This window comes from Stenella coeruleoalba (genome assembly GCF_951394435.1).
Source record: "Stenella coeruleoalba genome assembly, contig: scaffold_111, whole genome shotgun sequence".
Lineage (NCBI taxonomy): Eukaryota > Metazoa > Chordata > Mammalia > Artiodactyla > Delphinidae > Stenella > Stenella coeruleoalba.
In genome coordinates, this window is record NW_027645943.1 from 576,109 (window position 1) to 594,107 (window position 17,999).

At 43.9% G+C, this 17,999-nt stretch overlaps 1 long non-coding RNA gene across 19 annotated transcripts in view; it reads left to right on the plus strand.

Annotated features, from left to right (window-relative positions):
- Positions 1-17,999, plus strand: part of LOC307181455 — a 947,438-nt gene that overhangs the window by 543,126 nt on the left and 386,313 nt on the right. For 8 of the 19 annotated variants that reach the window (XR_013826787.1, XR_013826789.1, XR_013826796.1 and 5 more), the window contains one exon: positions 1,432-1,509. The exons of 10 other annotated variants lie outside the window; for them this stretch is intronic. This is a non-coding gene — a long non-coding RNA (uncharacterized lncRNA). Of the gene's footprint in view, positions 1-1,431; positions 1,510-17,234; positions 17,316-17,999 lie in introns of those variants that run through there. One more of the 19 variants, XR_013826799.1, reaches the window with a different exon arrangement.

Here is a 17,999-nt window from a genome sequence, read left to right on the forward strand (position 1 = left end):
GTTCTTGTAAACAGAGGCGTCCCAAACTTTGGGGTGGCTGTGTCTTTTTGATTTTAATTTCCCTAAGCTATAGGACCATAAGTGGCAGTGCCCTAGGCTCTGTTGCTTTGTTTTTTAGATGTTTCAGGAAACACCATACACTTCTCCCGAGTGTCTGTTGGCAATTTACATCCCGCCCATCAGCATAACAAGGCTCCCAGTTCTCCATGGCCTGTCCTGCCTTTCTGGATTTTACACTTTTTTCAGATGGCCCTTTTGACCGGGGGGAAGTGAGACTTCATTGTAGTGCAGATTTCCTTTGCAAGCTTGCTTGGTTGGCCAAAAAGGGCGTATGCGTTTTTTCCTGAATATATTCAGGAAAAAACGCATACGCCCTTTTTGGCCAAGTGCATCATTGTGGACGTTCTGCCTCTTTTCCTATGCTTTCAATGCAATTCCAGTCTACCTCCTGAAATCGGTTTCCTGCAATTCTGCCCCGCTTTCAAGTCCTCTTGGCAGCCTTACTTCAGTCTATTTTTGGACGATAGCTGTCATTTATAACTCTGCAGGTTTGTGAATTACAGTGCCCCTGAGCTCCTTTCTTCAACTCGCTTTCTTTTGAGCTGGCCGCAACACCGCAGGATGGCTTCAGGCCCTAATCTGGTTCCGGTACGGCACGCTGAGCCTTTGGTTATTTCCTATTCCTGGTGGGAAATGAGAGTTAAATTTGCCCGTCCAGACACCTCCAGCTAGCCTCTCATTGGTTCTCGCTATTCCTGTTCATCTTCCGCAGAAATTGCAAACTGGGCCAAACAGGAGGTTAAAGGCGCTGACTCTCCAAGTGGGGAGAGTGTTAGTAAAGCGTCTGGAATGTTGCACCCGAGTACCAGGGGAGGAAAACTGAGACATATTTGAACACGTCTCCCGTTCACATGGTTGATCATACTTGGGTTCCACATGCATGTTTTAGCTGAAGGAAGAATACCTTAAACCTGGAGAGTTGAGACCCGTGTAATGGGTACCATGCAATATGACTTCAAAGGGTCTTCATTTGCTCACCGAACCTCTCCAATCCTATCACTGCTGCGTTTATGCCCCTGTACACATGCTTGATTCTCTTTCGGAGACATAGCAATCCATAGGTTTTAAGATACTTACTAGTCAGGTACATTCTTAGGCGTTTAATATGCGGTGTTGAGTCCATTTCGTTGAGCAAGGAGTAGCTCTTGTCTATTCCATATTTGACTTAAGGAACTTTATCTGTGCTCATTTCAATCTCTGGTTTTATGCAGCACCCCAACTCACCTTTACCCTTAAGCAAGCATAAGTTGGTTTTCTAAATTTGAGACCCTGTTCTGTTCTGTAATTCAGTTCCTGTGTAGCCAAGTTTACATTCCGTGTATTACTGATATCTTACGATGTTTCTTTTTCTGTGTGACTTATTTCAGTTAGAATCATCATACCTGAATCCACTCATTGTGATGCTAAGGGCCTGATGACATAGATTTCATTGCTGAGTGATATTGCTTTGTAAGTAAATACCACAACTTCTTTATCCATTTTTCACTTTCTGCGATGTTTAACTTGTACTGTAAAGGAGGTTCTTGTAAACAGAGGCGTCCCAAACTTTGGGGTGGCTGTGTCTTTTTGATTTTAATTTCCCTAAGCTATAGGACCATAAGTGGCAGTGCCCTAGGCTCTGTTGCTTTCTTTTTTAGATGTTTCAGGAAACACCATACACTTCTCCCGAGTGTCTGTTGGCAATTTACATCCCGCCCATCAGCATAACAAGGCTCCCAGTTCTCCATGGCCTGTCCTGCCTTTCTGGATTTTACACTTTTTTCAGATGGCCCTTTTGACCGGGGTGAAGTGAGACTTCATTGTAGTGCAGATTTCCTTTGCAAGCTTGCTTGGTTGGCCAAAAAGGGCGTATGCGTTTTTTCCTGAATATATTCAGGAAAAAACGCATACGCCCTTTTTGGCCAAGTGCATCATTGTGGACGTTCTGCCTCTTTTCCTATGCTTTCAATGCAATTCCAGTCTACCTCCTGAAATCGGTTTCCTGCAATTCTGCCCCGCTTTCAAGTCCTCTTGGCAGCCTTACTTCAGTCTATTTTTGGACGATAGCTGTCATTTATAACTCTGCAGGTTTGTGAATTACAGTGCCCCTGAGCTCCTTTCTTCAACTCGCTTTCTTGTGACCTGGCCGCAACACCGCAGGATGGCTTCAGGCCCTAATCTGGTTCCGGCCCGGCACGCTGAGCCTTTGGTTATTTCCTCTTCCTGGTGGGAAATGAGAGTTAAATTTGCCCGTCCAGACACCTCCAGCTAGTCTCTCATTGGTTCTCGCTATTCCTGTTCATCTTCCGCAGAAATTGCAAACTGGGCCAAACAGGAGGTTAAAGGCGCTGACTCTCCAAGTGCGGAGAGTGTTAGTAAAGCGTCTGGAATGTTGCACCCGAGTACCAGGGGAGGAAAACTGAGACATATTTGAACACGTCTCCCGATCACATGGTTGATCATACTTGGGTTCCACATGCATGTTTTAGCTGAAGGAAGAATACCTTAAACCTGGAGAGTTGAGACCCGTGGAATGGGTACCATGCAATATGACTTCAAAGGGTCTTCATTTGCTCACCGAACCTCTCCAATCCTATCACTGCTGCGTTTATGCCCCTGTACACATGCTTGATTCTCTTTCGGAGACATAGCAATCCATAGGTTTTAAGATACTTACTAGTCAGGTACATTCTTAGGCGTTTAATATGCGGTGTTGAGTCCATTTCGTTGAGCAAGGAGTAGCTCTTGTCTATTCCATATTTGACTTAAGGAACTTTATCTGTGCTCATTTCAATCTCTGGTTTTATGCAGCACCCCAACTCACCTTTACCCTTAAGCAAGCATAAGTTGGTTTTCTAAATTTGAGACCCTGTTCTGTTCTGTAATTCAGTTCCTGTGTAGCCAAGTTTACATTCCGTGTATTACTGATATCTTATGATGTTTCTTTTTCTGTGTGACTTACTTCAGTTAGAATCATCATACCTGAATCCACTCATTGTGCTGCTAAGGGCCTGATGACACAGATTTCATTGCTGAGTGATATTGCTTTGTAAGTAAATACCACAACTTCTTTATCCATTTTTCACTTTCTGCGATGTTGAACTTGTACTGTAAACGAGGTTCTTCTAAACTGAGGCGTCCCAAACTTTGGGGTGGCTGTGTCTTTTTGATTTTAATTTCCCTAAGCTATAGGACCATAAGTGGAAGTGCCCTAGGCTCTGTTGCTTTGTTTTTTAGATGTTTCAGGAAACACCATACACTTCTCCCGAGTGGTTGTTGGCAATTAACATCCCGCCCTTCAGCATAACAAGGCTCCCAGTTCTCCATGGCCTGTCCTGCCTTTCTGGATTTTACACTTTTTTCAGATGGCCCTTTTGACCGGGGGGAAGTGAGACTTCATTGTAGTGCAGATTTCCTTTGCAAGCTTGCTGGGTTGGCCAAAAAGGGTGTATGCGTTTTTTCCTGAATATATTCAGGAAAAAACGCATACGCCCTTTCTGGCCAAGTGCATCATTGTGGACGTTCTGCCTCTTTTCCTATGCTTTCAATGCAATTCCAGTCTACCTCCTGAAATCGGTTTCCTGCAATTCTGCCCCGCTTTCAAGTCCTCTTGGCAGCCTCACTTCAGTATATTTTTGGACAAGAGCTGTCATTTATAACTCTGCATGTTTGTGAATTACAGTGCCCCTGAGCTCCTTTCTTCAACTCGCTTTCTTTTGAGCTGGCCGCAACACCGCAGGATGGCTTCAGGCCCTAATCTGGTTCCGGTACGGCACGCTGAGCCTTTGGTTATTTCCTCTTCCTGGTGGGAAATGAGAGTTAAATTTGCCCGTCCAGACACCTCCAGCTAGCCTCTCATTGGTTCTCGCTATTCCTGTTCATCTTCCACAGAAATTGCAAACTGGGCCAAACAGGAGGTTAAAGGCGCTGACTCTCCAAGTCGGGAAAGTGTTAGTAAAGCGTCTGGAATGTTGCACCCGAGTACCAGGGGAGGCAAACTGAGATATATTTGAACACGTCTCCCGATCACATGGTTGATCATACTCTAGGTTCCACATGCATGTTTTAGCTGAAGGAAGAATACCTTAAACCTGGGTAGTTGAAACCCGTGGAATGGGTACCATGCAATATGACTTCAAAGGGTCTTCATTTGCTCACCGAACCTCTCCAATCCTATCACTGCTGCGTTTATGCCCCTGTACACATGCTTGATTTTCTTTCGGAGACATAGCAATCCATAGGTTTTAAGATACTTACTAGTCAGGTACATTCTTAGGCGTTTAATATGGGGTTTTGAGTCCATTTCGTTGAGCAAGGAGTAGCTCTTGTCTATTCCATATTTGGCTTAAGGAACTTTATCTGTGCTCATTTCAATCTCTGTTTTTATGCAGCACCCCAACTCACCTTTCCCCTTAAGCAAGCATAAGTTGGTTTTCTAAATTTGAGAACCTGTTCTGTTCTGTAATTCAGTTCCTGTGTAGCCAAGTTTACATTCCGTGTATTACTGATATCTTACGATGTTTCTTTTTCTGTGTGACTTATTTCAGTTAGAATCATCGTACCTGAATCCACTCATTATGCTGCGACGGGCCTGATGACATAGATTTCATTGCTGAGTGATACTGCATTGTACGTAAGTACCACAAGTTCTTTATCCATTTTTCACTTTCTGCGATGTTGAACTTGTACTGTAAACGAGGTTCTTGTAAACAGAGGCTTCCCAAACTTTGGGGTGGCTGTGTCTTTTTGATTTTAATTTCCCTAAGCTATAGGACCATAAGTGGAAGTGCCCTAGGCTCTGTTGCTTTGTTTTTTTATGTTTCAGGAAACACCATATACTTCTCCCGAGTGTCTGTTGGCAATTTACATCCCGCCCATCAGCATAACAAGGCTCCCAGTTCTCCATGGCCTGTCCTGCCTTTCTGGATTTTACACTTTTTTCAGATGGCCCTTTTGACCGGGGGGAAGTGAGACTTCATTGTAGTGCAGATTTCCTTTGCAAGCTTGCTTGGTTGGCCAAAAAGGGCGTATGCGTTTTTTCCTGAATATATTCAGGAAAAAACGCATACGCCCTTTTTGGCCAAGTGCATCATTGTGGACGTTCTGCCTCTTTTCCTATGCTTTCAATGCAATTCCAGTCTACCTCCTGAAATCGGTTTCCTGCAATTCTGCCCCGCTTTCAAGTCCTCTTGGCAGCCTCACTTCAGTATATTTTTGGACGATAGCTGTCATTTATAACTCTGCAGGTTTGTGAATTACAGTGCCCCTGAGCTCCTTTCTTCAACTCGCTTTCTTGTGAGCTGGCCGCAACACCGCAGGATGTCTTCAGGCCCTAATCTGGTTCTGGCACGGCACGCTGAGCCTTTGGTTAATTCCTCTTCCTGGTGGGAAATGAGAGTTAAATTTGCCCATCCAGATACCTCCAGCTAGTCTCTCATTGGTTCTCGCTATTCCTGTTCATCTTCCACAGAAATTGCAAACTGGGCCAAACAGGAGGTTAAAGGGACTGACTCTCCAAGTGGGGAGAGTGTTAGTAAAGCGTCTGGAATGTTGCACCCGAGTACCAGGGTACGAAAACTGAGACATATTTGAACACGTCTCCCGATCACATGGTTGATCATACTCTAGGTTCCACATGCATGTTTTAGCTGAAGGAAGAATACCTTAAACCTGGGTAGTTGAGACCCGTGGAATGGGTACCATGCAATATGACTTCAAAGGGTCTTCATTTGCTCACCGAACCTCTCCAATCCTATCACTAATGCGTTTATGCCCCTGTACACATGCTTGATTCTCTTTCTGAGACATAGCAATCCATAGGTTTTAAGATACTTACTAGTCAGGTACATTCTTAGGCGTTTAATATGGGGTGTTGAGTCCATTTCGTTGAGCAAGGAGTAGCTCTTGTCTATTCCATATTTGGCTTAAGGAACTTTATCTGTGCTCATTTCAATCTCTGGTTTTATGCAGCACCCCAACTCACCTTTCCCCTTAAGCAAGCATAAGTTGGTTTTCTAAATTTGAGACCCTGTTCTGTTCTGTAATTCAGTTCCTGTGTAGCCAAGTTTACATTCCGTGTATTACGGATATCTTATGATGTTTCTTTTTCTGTGTGACTTATTTCAGTTAGAATCATCATACCTGAATCCACTCATTGTGCTGCTAAGGGCCTGATGACACAGATTTCATTGCTGAGTGATATTGCTTTGTAAGTAAATACCACAAGTTCTTTATCCATTTTTCACTTTCTGCGATGTTGAACTTGTACTGTAAACGACGTTCTTGTAAACAGAGCCTTTCCAAACTTTGGGGTGGCTGTGTCTTTTTGATTTTAATTTCCCTAAGCTATAGGACCATAAGTGGAAGTGCCCTAGGCTCTGTTGCTTTGTTTTTTAGATGTTTCAGGAAACACCATACACTTCTCCCGAGTGGTTGTTGGCAATTTACATCCCGCCCATCAGCATAACAAGGCTCCCAGTTCTCCATGGCCTGTCCTGTGTTTCTGGATTTTACACTTTTTTCAGATGGCCCTTTTGACCGGGGGGAAGTGAGACTTCATTGTAGTGCAGATTTCCTTTGCAAGCTTGCTGGGTTGGCCAAAAAGGGTGTATGCGTTTTTTCCTGAATATATTCAGGAAAAAACGCATACGCCCTTTCTGGCCAAGTGCATCATTGTGGACGTTCTGCCTCTTTTCCTATGCTTTCAATGCAATTCCAGTCTACCTCCTGAAATCGTTTTCCTGCAATTCTGCCCCGCTTTCAAGTCCTCTTGGCAGCCTTACTTCAGTATATTTTTGGACAAGAGCTGTCATTTATAACTCTGCAGGTTTGTGAATTACAGTGCCCCTGAGCTCCTTTCTTCAACTCGCTTTCTTTTGAGCTGGCCGCAACACCGCAGGATGGCTTCAGGCCCTAATCTGGTTCCGGTACGGCACGCTGAGCCTTTGGTTATTTCCTCTTCCTGGTGGGAAATGAGAGTTAAATTTGCCCGTCCAGACACCTCCAGCTAGCCTCTCATTGGTTCTCGCTATTCCTGTTCATCTTCCGCAGAAATTGCAAACTGGGCCAAACAGGAGGTTAAAGGCGCTGACTCTCCAAGTCGGGAGAGTGTTAGTAAAGCGTCTGGAATGTTGCACCCGAGTACCAGGGGAGGCAAACTGAGATATATTTGAACACGTCTCCCGATCACATGGTTGATCATACTCTAGGTTCCACATGCATGTTTTAGCTGAAGGAAGAATACCTTAAACCTGGGTAGTTGAAACCCGTGGAATGGGTACCATGCAATATGACTTCAAAGGGTCTTCATTTGCTCACCGAACCTCTCCAATCCTATCACTGCTGCGTTTATGCCCCTGTACACATGCTTGATTTTCTTTCGGAGACATAGCAATCCATAGGTTTTAAGATACTTACTAGTCAGGTACATTCTTAGGCGTTTAATATGGGGTTTTGAGTCCATTTCGTTGAGCAAGGAGTAGCTCTTGTCTATTCCATATTTGGCTTAAGGAACTTTATCTGTGCTCATTTCAATCTCTGTTTTTATGCAGCACCCCAACTCACCTTTCCCCTTAAGCAAGCATAAGTTGGTTTTCTAAATTTGAGAACCTGTTCTGTTCTGTAATTCAGTTCCTGTGTAGCCAAGTTTACATTCCGTGTATTACTGATATCTTACGATGTTTCTTTTTCTGTGTGACTTATTTCAGTTAGAATCATCGTACCTGAATCCACTCATTATGCTGCGACGGGCCTGATGACATAGATTTCATTGCTGAGTGATACTGCATTGTACGTAAGTACCACAAGTTCTTTATCCATTTTTCACTTTCTGCGATGTTGAACTTGTACTGTAAACGAGGTTCTTGTAAACAGAGGCTTCCCAAACTTTGGGGAGGCTGTGTCTTTTTGATTTTAATTTCCCTAAGCTATAGGACCATAAGTGGAAGTGCCCTAGGCTCTGTTGCTTTGTTTTTTTATGTTTCAGGAAACACCATATACTTCTCCCGAGTGTCTGTTGGCAATTTACATCCCGCCCATCAGCATAACAAGGCTCCCAGTTCTCCATGGCCTGTCCTGCCTTTCTGGATTTTACACTTTTTTCAGATGGCCCTTTTGACTGGGAGGAAGTGAGACTTCATTGTAGTGCAGATTTCCTTTGCAAGCTTGCTTGGTTGGCCAAAAAGGGCGTATGCGTTTTTTCCTGAATATATTCAGGAAAAAACGCATACGCCCTTTTTGGCCCAGTGCATCATTGTGGACGTTCTGCCTCTTTTCCTATGCTTTCAATGCAATTTCAGTCTACCTCCTGAAATCGGTTTCCTGCAATTCTGCCCCGCTTTCAAGTCCTCTTGGCAGCCTTACTTCAGTCTATTTTTGGACGATAGCTGTCATTTATAACTCTGCAGGTTTGTGAATTACAGTGCCCCTGAGCTCCTTTCTTCAACTCGCTTTCTTGTGACCTGGCCGCAACATCGCAGGATGGCTTCAGGCCCAAATCTCGTTCCGGCACGGCACGCTGAGACTTTGGTTAATTCCTCTTCCTGGTGGGAAATGAGAGTTAAATTTGCCCGTCCAGACACCTCCAGCTAGTCTCTCATTGGTTCTCGCTATTCTTGTTCATCTTCTGCAGAAATTGCAAACTGGGCCAAACAGGAGGTTAAAGGGACTGACTCTCCAAGTCGGGAGAGTGTTAGTAAAGCGTCTGGAATGTTGCACCCGAGTACCAGGGTACGAAAACTGAGACATATTTGAACATATCTCCCGATCACATGGTTGATCATACTCTGGGTTCCACATGCATGTTTTAGCTGAAGGAAGAATACCTAAAACCTGGGTAGTTGAAACCCGTGGAATGGGTACCATGCAATATGACTTCAAAGGGTCTTCATTTGCTCACCGAACCTCTCCAATCCTATCACTGCTGCGTTTATGCCCCTGTACACTTGCTTGATTCTCTTTCGGAGACATAGCAATCCATAGGTTTTAAGATACTTACTAGTCAGGTACATTCTTTGCGTTTAATATGCGGTGTTGAGTCCATTTCGTTGAGCAAGGAGTAGCTCTTGTCTATTCCATATTTGGCTTAAGGAACTTTATCTGTGCTCATTTCAATCTCTGGTTTTATGCAGCACCCCAACTCACCTTTCCCCTTAAGCAAGCATAAGTTGGTTTTCTAAATTTGAGACCCTGTTCTGTTCTGTAATTCAGTTCCTGTGTAGCCAAGTTTACATTCCGTGTATTACTGATATCTTATGATGTTTCTTTTTCTGTGTGACTTATTTCAGTTAGAATCATCATACCTGAATCCACTCATTGTACTGCTAAGGGCCTGATGACACAGATTTCATTGCTGCATGATATTGCTTTGTAAGTAAATACCACAACTTCTTTATCCATTTTTCACTTTCTGCGATGTTGAACTTGTACTGTAAACGAGGTTCTTGTAAACAGAGCCGTTCCAAACTTTGGGGTGGCTGTGTCTTTTTGATTTTAATTTCCCTAAGCTATAGGACCATAAGTGGAAGTGCCCTAGGTTCTGTTGCTTTGTTTTTTAGATGTTTCAGGAAACACCATACACTTCTCCCGAGTGGTTGTTGGCAATTTACATCCCGCCCATCAGCATAACAAGGCTCCCAGTTCTCCAGAGCCTGTCCTGCCTTTCTGGATTTTACACTTTTTTCAGATGGCCCTTTTGACCGGGGGGAAGTGAGACTTCATTGTAGTGCAGATTTCCTTTGCAAGCTTGCTTGGTTGGCCAAAAAGGGCGTATGCGTTTTTTCCTGAATATATTCAGGAATATATTCAGGAAAAAACGCATACGCCCGTTTTGGCCAAGTGCATCATTGTGGACGTTCTGCCTCTTTTCCTATGCTTTCAATGCAATTCCAGTCTACCTCCTGAAATCGGTTTCCTGCAATTCTGCCCCGCTTTCAAGTCCTCTTGGCAGCCTTACTTCAGTCTATTTTTGGACGATAGCTGTCATTTATAACTCTGCAGGTTTTTACAGTGCCCCTGAGCTCCTTTCTTCAACTCGCTTCCTTTTGAGCTGGCCGCAACACCGCAGGATGGCTTCAGGCCCTAATCTGGTTCCGGTACGGTACGCTGAGCCTTTGGTTATTTCCTCTTCCTGGTGGGAAATGAGAGTTAAATTTGCCCGTCCAGACACCTCCAGCTAGCCTCTCATTGGTTCTCGCTATTCCTGTTCATCTTCCACAGAAATTGCAAACTGGGCCAAACAGGAGGTTAAAGACGCTGACTCTCCAAGTGGGGAGAGTGTTAGTAAAGCGTCTGGAATGTTGCACCCGAGTACCAGGGGAGGAAAACTGAGACATATTTGAACACGTCTCCTGATCACATGGTTGATCTTACTCTAGGTTCCACATGCATGTTTTAGCTGAAGGAAGAATACCTAAAACCTGGGTAGTTGAAACCCGTGGAATGGATACCATGCAATATGACTTCAAAGGGTCTTCATTTGCTCACCGAACCTCTCCAATCCTATCACTGCTGCGTTTATGCCCCTGTACACATGCTTGATTCTCTTTCGGAGACATAGCAATCTATAGGTTTTAAGATACTTACTAGTCAGGTACATTCTTAGGCGTTTAATATGCGGTGTTGAGTCCATTTCGTTGAGCAAGGAGTAGCTCTTGTCTATTCCATATTTGGCTTAAGGAACTTTATCTGTGCTCATTTCAATCTCTGGTTTTATGCAGCACCCCAACTCACCTTTCCCCTTAAGCAAGCATAAGTTGGTTTTCTAAATTTGAGACCCTGTTCTGTTCTGTTATTCAGTTCCTGTGTAGCCAAGTTTACATTCCGTGTATTAGTGATATCTTATGATGTTTCTTTTTCTGTGTGACTTATTTCAGTTAGAATCATCGTACCTGAATCCACTCATTATGCTGCTACGGGCCTGATGACATAGATTTCATTGCTGAGTGATACTGCATTGTACGTAAGTACCACAAGTTCTTTATCCATTTTTCACTTTCTGTGATATTGAACTTGTTCGGTAAATGTAGTTCTTCTAAACAGAGGCGTCCCAAACTTTGGGGTGGCTGTGTCTTTTTGATTTTAATTTCCCTAAGCTATAGGACCATAAGTGGCAGTGCCCTAGGCTCTGTTGCTTTGTTTTTTAGATGTTTCAGGAAACAACATACACTTCTCCTGAGTGTCTGTTGGCAATTTACATCCCGCCCATCAGCATAACAAGGCTCCCAGTTCTCCATGGCCTGTCCTGCCTTTCTGGATTTTACACTTTTTTCAGATGACCCTTTTGACCGGGGGGAAGTGAGACTTCATTGTAGTGCAGATTTCCTTTGCAAGCTTGCTTGCTTGGCCAAAAAGGGCGTATGCGTTTTTTCCTGAATATATTCAGGAGAAAACGCATACGCCCTTTTTGGCCAAGTGCATCATTGTGGACGTTCTGCCTCTTTTCCTATGCTTTCAATGCAATTCCAGTCTACCTCCTGAAATTGGTTTCCTGCAATTCTGCCCCGCTTTCAAGTCCTCTTGGCAGCCTTACTTCAGTCTATTTTTGGACGATAGCTGTCATTTATAACTCTGCAGGTTTGTGAATTACAGTGCCCCTGAGCTCCTTTCTTCAACTCGCTTTCTTGTGACCTGGCCGCAACACCGCAGGATGGCTTCAGGCCCTAATCTGGTTCCGGCACGGCACGCTGAGCCTTTGCTTATTTCCTCTTCCTGGTGGGAAATGAGAGTTAAATTTGCCCGTCCAGACACCTCCAGCTAGTCTCTCATTGGTTCTCGCTATTCCTGTTCATCTTCCGCAGAAATTGCAAACTGGGCCAAACAGGAGGTTAAAGGCGCTGACTCTCCAAGTGGGGAGAGTGTTAGTAAAGCGTCTGGAATGTTGCACCCGAGTACCAGGGGAGGAAAACTGAGACATATTTGAACACGTCTGCCGTTCACATGGTTGATCATACTCTGGGTTCCACATGCAGGTTTTAGCTGAAGGAAGAATACCTTAAACCTGGAGAGTTAAGACCCGTGTAATGGGTATCATGCAATATGACTTCAAAGGGTCTTCATTTGCTCACCGAACCTCTCCAATCCTATCACTGCTGCGTTTATGCCCCTGTACACATGCTTGATTCTCTTTCGGAGACATAGCAATCTATAGGTTTTAAGATACTTACTAGTCACGTACATTCTTAGGCGTTTAATATGCGGTGTTGAGTCCATTTCGTTGAGCAAGGAGTAGCTCTTGTCTATTCCATATTTGGCTTAAGGAACTTTATCTGTGCTCATTTCAATCTCTGGTTTTATGCAGCACCCCAACTCACCTTTCCCCTTAAGCAAGCATAAGTTGGTTTTCTAAATTTGAGACCCTGTTCTGTTCTGTTATTCAGTTCCTGTGTAGCCAAGTTTACATTCCGTGTATTAGTGATATCTTATGATGTTTCTTTTCCTGTGTGACTTATTTCAGTTAGAATCATCGTACCTGAATCCACTCATTATGCTGCTACGGGCCTGATGACATAGATTTCATTGCTGAGTGATACTGCATTGTACGTAAGTACCACAAGTTCTTTATCCATTTTTCACTTTCTGTGATATTGAACTTGTTCGGTAAATGTAGTTCTTCTAAACAGAGGCGTCCCAAACTTTGGGGTGGCTGTGTCTTTTTGATTTTAATTTCCCTAAGCTATAGGACCATAAGTGGCAGTGCCCTAGGCTCTGTTGCTTTGTTTTTTAGATGTTTCAGGAAACAACATACACTTCTCCTGAGTGTCTGTTGGCAATTTACATCCCGCCCATCAGCATAACAAGGCTCCCAGTTCTCCATGGCCTGTCCTGCCTTTCTGGATTTTACACTTTTTTCAGATGACCCTTTTGACCGGGGGGAAGTGAGACTTCATTGTAGTGCAGATTTCCTTTGCAAGCTTGCTTGCTTGGCCAAAAAGGGCGTATGCGTTTTTTCCTGAATATATTCAGGAAAAAACGCATACGCCCTTTTTGGCCAAGTGCATCATTGTGGACGTTCTGCCTCTTTTCCTATGCTTTCAATGCAATTCCAGTCTACCTCCTGAAATTGGTTTCCTGCAATTCTGCCCCACTTTCAAGTCCTCTTGGCAGCCTTACTTCAGTCTATTTTTGGACGATAGCTGTCATTTATAACTCTGCAGGTTTGTGAATTACAGTGCCCCTGAGCTCCTTTCTTCAACTCGCTTTCTTGTGACCTGGCCGCAACACCGCAGGATGGCTTCAGGCCCTAATCTGGTTCCGGCACGGCACGCTGAGCCTTTGCTTATTTCCTCTTCCTGGTGGGAAATGAGAGTTAAATTTGCCCGTCCAGACACCTCCAGCTAGTCTCTCATTGGTTCTCGCTATTCCTGTTCATCTTCCGCAGAAATTGCAAACTGGGCCAAACAGGAGGTTAAAGGCGCTGACTCTCCAAGTGGGGAGAGTGTTAGTAAAGCGTCTGGAATGTTGCACCCGAGTACCAGGGGAGGAAAACTGAGACATATTTGAACACGTCTCCCGTTCACATGGTTGATCATACTCTGGGTTCCACATGCAGGTTTTAGCTGAAGGAAGAATACCTTAAACCTGGAGAGTTAAGACCCGTGTAATGGGTATCATGCAATATGACTTCAAAGGGTCTTCATTTGCTCACCGAACCTCTCCAATCCTATCACTGCTGCGTTTATGCCCCTGTACACATGCTTGATTCTCTTTCGGAGACATAGCAATCCATAGGTTTTAAGATACTTACTAGTCAGGTACATTCTTAGGCGTTTAATATGCGGTGTTGAGTCCATTTCATTGAGCAAGGAGTAGCTCTTGTCTATTCCATATTTGGCTTAAGGAACTTTATCTGTGCTCATTTCAATCTCTGGTTTCATGCAGCACCCCAACTCACCTTTCCCCTTAAGCAAGCATAAGTTGGTTTTCTAAATTTGAGACCCTGTTCTGTTCTGTAATTCAGTTCCTGTGTAGCCAAGTTTACATTCCGTGTATTACTGATGTCTTATGATGTTTCTTTTTCTTTGTGACTTATTTCAGTTAGAATCAGCATACCTGAATCCACTCATTGTGCTGCTAAGGGCCTGATGACACAGATTTCATTGCTGAGTGATATTGCTTTGTAAGTAAATACCACAACTTCTTTATCCATTTTTCACTTTCTGCGATGTTGAACTTGTACTGTAAACGAGGTTCTTGTAAACAGAGCCGTTCCAAACTTTGGGGTGGCTGTGTCTTTTTGATTTTAATTTCCCTAAGCTATAGGACCATAAGTGGAAGTGCCCTAGGTTCTGTTGCTTTGTTTTTTAGATGTTTCAGGAAACACCATACACTTCTCCCGAGTGGTTGTTGGCAATTTACATCCCGCCCATCAGCATAACAAGGCTCCCAGTTCTCCATGGCCTGTCCTGCCTTTCTGGATTTTACACTTTTTTCAGATGGCCCTTTTGACCGGGGGGAAGTGAGACTTCATTGTAGTGCAGATTTCCTTTGCAAGCTTGCTTGGTTGGCCAAAAAGGGCGTATGCGTTTTTTCCTGAATATATTCAGGAAAAAACGCATACGCCCTTTTTGGCCAAGTGCATCATTGTGGACGTTCTGCCTCTTTTCCTATGCTTTCAATGCAATTCCAGTCTACCTCCTGAAATTGGTTTCCTGCAATTCTGCCCCGCTTTCAAGTCCTCTTGGCAGCCTTACTTCAGTCTATTTTTGGACGATAGCTGTCATTTATAACTCTGCAGGTTTGTGAATTACAGTGCCCCTGAGCTCCTTTCTTCAACTCGCTTTCTTGTGACCTGGCCACAACACCGCAGGATGGCTTCAGGCCCTAATCTGGTTCCGGCCCGGCATGCTGAGCCTTTGGTTAATTCCTCTTCCTGGTGGGAAATGAGAGTTAAATTTGCCCGTTCAGACACCTCCAGCTAGCCTCTCATTGGTTCTCGCTATTCCTGTTCATCTTCCGCAGAAATTGCAAACTTGGCCAAACAGGAGGTTAAAGGGACTGACTCTCCAAGTGGGGAGAGTGTTAGTAAAGCGTCTGGAATGTTGCACCCGAGTACCAGGGGAGGAAAACTGAGACATATTTGAACACGTCTCCCGTTCACATGGTTGATCATACTCTGGGTTCCACATGCATGTTTTAGCTAAAGAAAGAATACCTTAAACCTGGAGAGTTGAGACCCGTGTAATGGGTACCATGCAATATGACTTCAAAGGGGCTTCATTTGCTCAACGAACCTCTCCAATCCTATCACTGCTGCGTTTATGCCCCTGTACACACGCTTGATTCTCTTTTGGAGACATAGCAATCCATAGGTTTTAAGATACTTACTAGTCAGGTACATTCTTAGGCGTTTAATATGGGGTGTTGAGTCCATTGCGTTGAGCAAGGAGTAGCTCTTGTCTATTCCATATTTGGCTTAAGGACCTTTATCTGTGCTCATTTCAATCTCTGGTTTCATGCAGCACCCCAACTCACCTTTCCCCTTAAGCAAGCATAAGTTGGTTTTCTAAATTTGAGACCCTGTTCTGTTCTGTAATTCAGTTCCTGTGTAGCCAAGTTTACATTCCATGTATTACTGATATGTTATGATGTTTCTTTTTCTGTGTGACTTATTTCAGTTAGAATCATCATACCTGAATCCACTCATTGTTCTGCTAAGGGCCTGATGACACAGATTTCATTGCTGAGTGATATTCCTTTGTAAGTAAATACCACAACTTCTTTATCCATTTTTCAATTTCTGCGATGTTGAACTTGTACTGTAAACGAGGTTCTTGTAAACAGAGCCGTTCCAAAATTTGGGGTGGCTGTGTCTTTTTGATTTTAAATTCCCTAAGCTATAGGACCATAAGTGGAAGTGCCCTAGGCTCTGTTGCTTTGTATTTTAGATGTTTCAGGAAACACCATACACTTCTCCCGAGTGGTTGTTGGCAATTTACATCCCGCCCATCAGCATAACAAGGCTTCCAGTTCTCCATGGCCTGTCCTGCCTTTCTGGATTTTACACTTTTCTCAGATGGCCCTTTTGACTGGGGGGAAGTGAGACTTCATTGTAGTGCAGATTTCCTTTGCAAGCTTGCTTGGTTGGCCAAAAAGGGCGTATGCGTTTTTTCCTGAATATATTCAGGAAAAAACGCATACGCCCTTTTTGGCCAAGTGCATCATTGTGGACGTTCTGCCTCTTTTCCTATGCTTTCAATGCAATTCCAGTCTACCTCCTGAAATGGGTTTCCTGCAATTCTGCCCCGCTTTCAAGTCCTCTTGGCAGCCTTACTTCAGTCTATTTTTGGACGATAGCTGTCATTTATAACTCTGCAGGTTTGTGAATTACAGTGCTCCTGAGCTCCTTTCTTTAACTCGCTTTCTTGTGACCTGGCCGCAACACCGCAGGATGTCTTCAGGCCCTTATCTGGTTCTGGCACGGCACGCTGAGCCTCTGGTTAATTCCTCTTCCTGGTGGGAAATGAGAGTTAAATTTGCCCATCCAGACACCTCCTGCTAGCCTCTCATTGGTTCTCGGTATTCCTGTTCATCTTCCGCAGAAATTGCAAACTGGGGCAAACAGGAGGTTAAAGGGACTGACTCTCCTAGTGGGGAGAGTGTTAGTAAAGCGTCTGGAATGTTGCACCCGAGTACCAGGGTACCAAAACTGAGACATATTTGAACACGTCTCCCGATCACATGGTTGATCATACTCTAGGTTCCACATGCATGTTTTAGCTGAAGGAAGAATACCTTAAACCTGCATATTTGAAACCCGTGGAATGGGTACCATGCAATATGACTTCAAAGGGTCTTCATATGCTCACCGAACCTCTCCAATCCTATCACTGCTGCGTTTATGCCCCTGTACACATGCTTGATTCTCTTTCGGAGACATAGCAATCCATAGGTTTTAAGATACTTACAAGTCAGGTACATTCTTAGGCGTTTAATATGGGTTGTTGAGTCCATTTCGTTGAGCAAGGAGTAGCTCTTGTCTATTCCATATTTGGCTTAAGGAACTTTATCTGTGCTCATTTCAATCTCTGGTTTTATGCAGCACCCCAACTCACCTTTCCCCTTAAGCAAGCATAAGTTGGTTTTCTAAATTTGAGACCCTGTTCTGTTCTGTAATTCAGTTCCTGTGTAGCCAAGTTTACATTCCATGTATTACTGATATGTTATGATGTTTCTTTTTCTGTGTGACTTATTTCAGTTAGAATCATCATACCTGAATCCACTCATTGTGCTGCTAAGGGCCTGATGACACAGATTTCATTGCTGAGTGATATTCCTTTGTAAGTAAATACCACAACTTCTTTATCCATTTTTCACTTTCTGCGATGTTGAACTTGTACTGTAAACGACGTTCTTGTAAACAGAGCCGATCCAAACTTTGGGGTGGCTGTGTCTTTTTGATTTTAATTTCCCTAAGCTATAGGACCATAAGTGGAAGTGCCCTAGGTTCTGTTGCTTTGTTTTTTAGATGTTTCAGGAAACACCATACACTTCTCCCGAGTGGTTGTTGGCAATTTACATCCCGCCCATCAGCATAACAAGGCTCCCAGTTCTCCATGGCCTGTCCTGCCTTTCTGGATTTTACACTTTTTTCAGATGGCCCTTTTGACCGGGGGGAAGTGAGACTTCATTGTAGTGCAGATTTCCTTTGCAAGCTTGCTTGGTTGGCCAAAAAGGGCGTATGCGTTTTTTCCTGAATATATTCAGGAAAAAACGCATACGCCCTTTTTGGCCAAGTGCATCATTGTGGACGTTCTGCCTCTTTTCCTATGCTTTCAATGCAATTCCAGTCTACCTCCTGAAATCGGTTTCCTGCAATTCTGCCCCGCTTTCAAGTCCTCTTGGCAGCCTTACTTCAGTCTATTTTTGGACGATAGCTGTCATTTATAACTCTGCAGGTTTGTGAATTACAGTGCCCCTGAGCTCCTTTCTTCAACTCGCTTTCTTGTGACCTGGCCGCAACACCG